At 45.3% G+C, this 5,796-nt stretch overlaps 1 protein-coding gene across 1 annotated transcript in view; it reads right to left on the bottom strand.

Annotated features, from left to right (window-relative positions):
- The window catches only part of LOC126980868 (uncharacterized), a 58,644-nt gene extending 53,152 nt beyond the window's left edge, over positions 1 to 5,492 (bottom strand). The window contains exon 1 of the mRNA XM_050831201.1: positions 5,167 to 5,492. The gene's annotated coding sequence lies outside the window, so the exon portion shown is untranslated. The remainder of the gene's footprint in view (positions 1 to 5,166) is intronic.
- Positions 5,493 to 5,796: the final 304 nt, after the last annotated feature.

The raw sequence follows: 5,796 nt of genomic DNA, 5'->3' as shown, positions 1-5,796 counted from the left end.
TCAACCTCACTCCACTCTCTCTCTCTCTCTCTCTCTCTCTCTCTCTCTCTCTCTCTCTCTCTGTGTCCGTCTGTCCCTGTAGGTCTGTCTATGTGTGTGTGTGTGTGTGTGTGTGTGTGTGTGTGTGTGTTTTCCTCTCCCCTCTACTCTCCTAATGAGCTTTAATGGGGGAGAAACTCTCTCTCTCTCTTATACCAGTGCCTCTTTCGTTTCCTTACTACGACTTAACGATTTGCTCATCCTGTTCCTCCTCCTCCTCCTCCTCCTCCTCCTACTACTACTACTACAGCTACTACTACTACTACTACTACTACTACTACGTTGAGGTAAATGAAGAAGATATTGAAGAAGTGACAACAATAATCGATAATAATAATAATAATAATAATAATAATAATATCTTGGGACACACATATACGAGATTGCTGAAGCCATGTAAAGAATCCCTTATTCATATCGGAAAATGTTATCGTTGTAAAAATGGAGATTGGATCCTCTTATAAGTAGCAATAGTAGTAGTAGTAGTAGTAGAGGTGGTAGTGGTTGTAGTAGTGGTGGTGGTATTAGTATTAGTATTAGTAGTTGTAGTAATAAGTAGTAACGAACAAAAGTAAGTTCCAAATAATTGTCCTTAAGTCATTAATGATTAGAACGCCAAGAACATTATCAGCCTTACAGCAATAATAATAATAATAATAATAATAATAATAGTAATAATAATAATAACATAACATCCAGTAACCAAGCAACTCCGCGCGGTGGTGGAGGGTGACCTTGAACTAACAAACTATTTATCCCCTATCACCCTACACTGCACCCACCTCCCTCCCTCCAACACTTACTACTGGGTCGCATCATAAGCCATTCCGTCGCCCAAGAACACACATTTGACAAGGCTTTCGTAGGAGTTGTATGCATTTCCAGGAGTAGTTTTATGTCCATGGTGTTAGTTTGACCCTTCTTCTGTACCGTGAAACTAAAGAAACTCTCATTAGAACCCGACTGACCCGTTCTTTGACCTTTAGAAATAGTTGATGTGAGAAGCGAATGTCTTGTAATACCGACACTTAATACTCTCAACACTAACAAGGCCGATTACAAACAGCACCATACCACCTCCTCGTCCTTACAATTCATACACTATATTATCTATTCATACAGCAATTCATACGTATTTATCTATCCCCCAATCCATCTATCTATCTTTAAATACATACAACTATCCGACTATCTATCTATCTATGGGGAGGCTGTGGCTGAGTGGTTAGGATACGGGCGCGGTGTTCAGAAAGACCCAGGTTCGCATCCCGCCCGTCGCTACATACGAGCTGGCAATTTTTCAGTCACCGCCGAGTGGAATTAAAGGGGCTATTACACTGGGCAAATTTTCCGTGGATCTTCAGTCAAACCACGATTTCCGCTGGCGTGGTTCTCATATTTCCGTGGTTTTCTGACGTGTCCACGATCTTCCAAAGCTACGATAGATTTCAAAGGACGATGGGCAGCATGAGCCAGGCAAAACGGCGCCACTGTAAACACTTGCCTGCGCTATATAACGGGCTGGCTCCGACCACGCGGCCCCACCAAGACAGCTTACCGGTGCCATAGGTTAAAAAAAAAAATTTCTTTCCATACATCACACACTCCCTCGCCAAGACGCCAGAAAAAAAATAATAATGGCGGGGAACAACAAGCGGCGGGCGCATTGCTTCGCTCGCCCGGGGATTCAACCTCCACTTTACGGCGCCCGGGAGGAAAGAAAAATAAAAAAAGTAATAAAAGTGAACAAAATACGACCACTTCCCCCCCTCACGTCCTTCCTTCCTTCCTTCTCTCTCTCTCTCTCTCCTTCCCCTCCCTTCCTTTTCACTCTCCTTTCACATTTCTCCCTTCTTTTCTCTCCTTTCTCCTCCCACCTTTCCTTCCCTTTCCCCACTTATACGTTCTCTCTCTCTCTCTCTCTCTCTCTCTCTCTCTCTCTCTCTCTCTCTCTCTCTCTCTCTCTCTCTCTCTCTCTCTCTCTCTCCTTTTTAATTCTCCACCCTTTCTCTCCTTCCCCTTTTCCCTTTCTTCCTCCTATTCTTCCCTCTCCCCTTTTATCTTCTTCTCTGCCCATCTCTCTCCCTCTTCCCTTCCTTTCCTCCTATTTTCTACCCTCTCTCTCTCTCTCCCTCCTTCCCCTTTCTTTCCTTCCTCATGTCTACCTCCATCTCTCCACGACTAATAATCTCCTCCTCCCTTTTCTCAACCTATATACCATCTCTCCTCCTCCCCCTCTTCCTCTTCCTCCTCCTCTGCAAGAATAAGGCGAAGTAATAAAATGAGGGATGTTCCTAGGCATGGCATCCTCTCTCTCTCTCTCTCTCTCTCTCTCTCTCTCTGCGTTGTGTTTATTCAACCGCCACTGTCTCCTCCGGCTCCTCCTCTTCCTCCTCTTCTTTCTCTTCTCTTCTTCTTCTTCTTCCTCCTCCTCCTCCTCCTCCTCCTCTTCTCGTTCTTGCTCTTATTCTCTTATCTTTACGAGTCTTCCTTCTTCTTCTTCCTTCTCCTCCTCTTCTCTCTTCTTTCTCTTATACCCTTCTTTATACACCTCTTCTTCCTCTTCCTCCTCCTCCTCTTCATTCTTCTTCTTTTCACGCCTATTCTTTCTCCTCCTCCTCCTCCTCCTCCTTTGTTCTAGTTCTCATTCTTTTAACATATCGTCTCCCTCCTCCTCCTCCTCTTCCTAGTTTTTCTTATCTTCTTTTTACCTCTTCTTCCTCCTCCTCCTCCTCCTCCTCTTCGTTCTTTTCATTCTCTATTCTTTACACTTCTCTATTCCTCCTCCTCCTCCTCCTCCTCCTCGTTCTTCTCATCCCCTTTATTTTAACACTCCTCTTCCTCCTCCTTCATTCTTATCTTCTTCTTCTCCCTTCTCTTCACCTCTGCATTCCTTCATTGTTTTCTTCCTTCTCTTCCCCTTTCTTCCCTTCCATTTCGTTTCCTCTTTTTCCTCCCCTTTTCCCCTTTCTCTCTGGTTCCTCTTTCCTCCATTTTTCAATTATTTCCTCTCCTTCCATTCTTTCTTCCTGGCCTGTCTTCTTTTATTTATTTCACTCTTTTTTCCTTCTTTTCTTTCTTTTCATTTTTTTTGTGTTCGTCCTTTCCTTTCTTAATGTTTTTTTCTTTCAACTTTTTCTTCTCCATTTCTTTCCTCCTCCTTCTCTTTCAACAATACACATTTCGCTGTCTCTCCTCCTCCTCCTCCTCCTCCTTCTTCTTCTTCTTCTTCTTCTTCTTCTTCTTCTCCTCCCTCGAACAAAACTAAGTACAAAAGAATGCAAATTTGTGACCTGAGAGAGAGAGAGAGAGAGAGAGAGAGAGAGAGAGAGAGAGAGAGAGAGAGAGAGAGAGAGAGAGAGAGACACACACACACACACACACACACACACACACACACACACACACACACACACACACACAGATACGCACATAGAAGCAAACTGAAATGGCATGGTAAAAGGTGTTTGTTGCCTGCATGTGTGTGTGTGTGTGTGTGTGTGTGGAGGGCGCAATCCTAATAAGGTTCCAATACGGGCTCTTTCATTTTATCGCCGTTCAGACAAAGTTCGGATGGGCGAGTTTACCTTCCTGGCAAGGCCGAGGAGGAGGAGGAAGGAGAGGAGGAGGGGAAGGAGGTGGAGGAAGGAGAAGAGGAGGGGGAGGAGGAGGAGGAAGGAGAAGAGGAGGAGGAAGGGGAAGAGGAGGGGGAGGAGGAGGAAGGAGAATAGGAGGGGACGGAGGAGGAGGAGGAGGAAGAAGAGGAGGGAGAGGAGGAGATGCAAGGCGAAGAGGTAAGGAGAAGAGAGGAAAAGGAAGTGAAAGAAGGGGAAGATTATTGTCATTATTTTAATTAGCAAGAAATAATGATGATAATGAGCAAAAAAGATTAGATGAAGAAGAATTAGAAAAAGAAAAACTAGAATTTGGAGGATGAAGATGAAGAAGGGGGATCTGGACGTAATAGATGATAAGTGATTTAGTGCTTGGTAGTATTAGTGATATGGTTGGATGCCACAGTCATTAGCGAACAGAGTTGGGGCTAATGACCTTCAAGCAATGGAGCCCTCCATGATTATGTGTCGGGAAAATAAACATGGGTGGAGGTATCATTTATGTTATGTATGTAGTAGTAGTAGTAGTAGTAGTAGTAGTAGTAACAGTAGTAGTGGTGGTGGTGGTAGTAGTAGGAGTAACAGTAGTAGTAGTAGTAGTAGTAGTAGTTGTAGTAGTAACAGTAGTAGTGGTGGTGGTGGTGGTAGTAGTAGGAGTAACAGTAGTAGTAGTAGTAGTAGTAGTAGTAGTAGTAGTAGTAGTAGTAAAATAATAATAAGAAAAAGAAAAAGTAGGAAAAAGAAAAAAAAGAAAAACGAAGGAGGAGGAGGATTTTCATTCTTAATTAATATCAACAATAATAAATCACCATCATGGGAGAGGGGAGGAGAAGTGTCCCTTGAAGTGGCTGGCGTCTGATCCGTGTGTGTGTGTGTGTGTGTGTGTGTGTGCAGCGAGGTGTGTTGAAGCTGCCTATGTTCTGTCCGGGTCAAAAGTCACAAGGATTGACTCACTGACTGACAGCCCCGCCCCCACCTCTCTCTCTCTCTCTCTCTCTCTCTCTCTCTCTCTCTCTCTCTCTCACGTCACTTTCACGCTGATACGTTTTTACCGCCTGTCTTTTTTTCTGCCTTTCTTTCTGGCTGTCTTTCTCGTTATCTCCCCCACACACACACACGTCTCTCTCTCTCTCTCTCGCTTGTCACTTTCACGCTATTTTTATTTTTATTTTTACGCCCTGAATATTTTGATGCCTTGCTCGTTACCCTCCCCCCATCTCTCTCTCTCTCTCTCTCTCTCTCTCTCTCATTACTTTCCCGTCTCCCGCCGTCTCCTTTTTTTCGTCTCTTTCCTTTTTTAATCGTTAATCCGCCTGTCTTTCTCGTTAACTCACTCTCTCTCTCTCTCTCTCTCTCTCTCTCTCTCTCACACACACACACAATGGTAAAAAAATAAAATACACATCACCTTTTTCTCTCCAAACACATTATAACCAATCACAGAATTCACAAAACTACCCAACACAACAAGAACATACTCTAACGTACATGTGTGTGCGTGAACTGTACTTACATGTGTGCGTGGAGACAGGCGGATGAAGAAGAAACAGACAGACGACCCTGCAGGGAAAACAGGAGCAATACGTGGGAGCTCCTGTCTGCGTGTATCCAGGTAACTACAGGTGCAACACACAGGTAGGGAAGCCGAGACGAACACACCTTCACTATAAACAGGAGCAGCAGTGGATGGTTGCTTCAGGGAGGGAGGGTCCAACCTTGCCTCACAGCCTCACTCGGAACACACACCCACACAGATCGACACCTCAAGCTATACTGACACTTCCTACCGCTGCGCCGTGGCCCTTATATACAGACGAGCTCTCCCTCCCTTCCTCCCGTCCCTCCACCTGGCTGCTGCTTGGCCGGCCCTGGCTTGACGGGCAGACAGACGCACCTTTCCCCGGTAGCCAAGGCGTGAACTGGTGGACTGGGCGGCGGCGGGGCGGTGGTGGCGACGTGAGGGAGAGGAGAGAGGGAGAGAGGGAGGTTGGGTTGGGCGGGGCTGGAGAGGAAGGGGCGTGTCAGTGTACGTGTGTTTGTGTGTGTGTGTGTGTGTGTGATATGGTTGTGTACGTTAGCCAGCGTCGAGAGAGAGAGAGAGAGAGAGAGAGAGAGAGAGAGAGAGAGAGTAACGAAAGATATT

Source organism: Eriocheir sinensis, chromosome 45, assembly GCF_024679095.1.
Source record: "Eriocheir sinensis breed Jianghai 21 chromosome 45, ASM2467909v1, whole genome shotgun sequence".
Classification (NCBI taxonomy): Eukaryota; Metazoa; Arthropoda; class Malacostraca; order Decapoda; family Varunidae; genus Eriocheir; species Eriocheir sinensis.
This window is presented reverse-complemented; position numbering and strand designations above follow the sequence as displayed.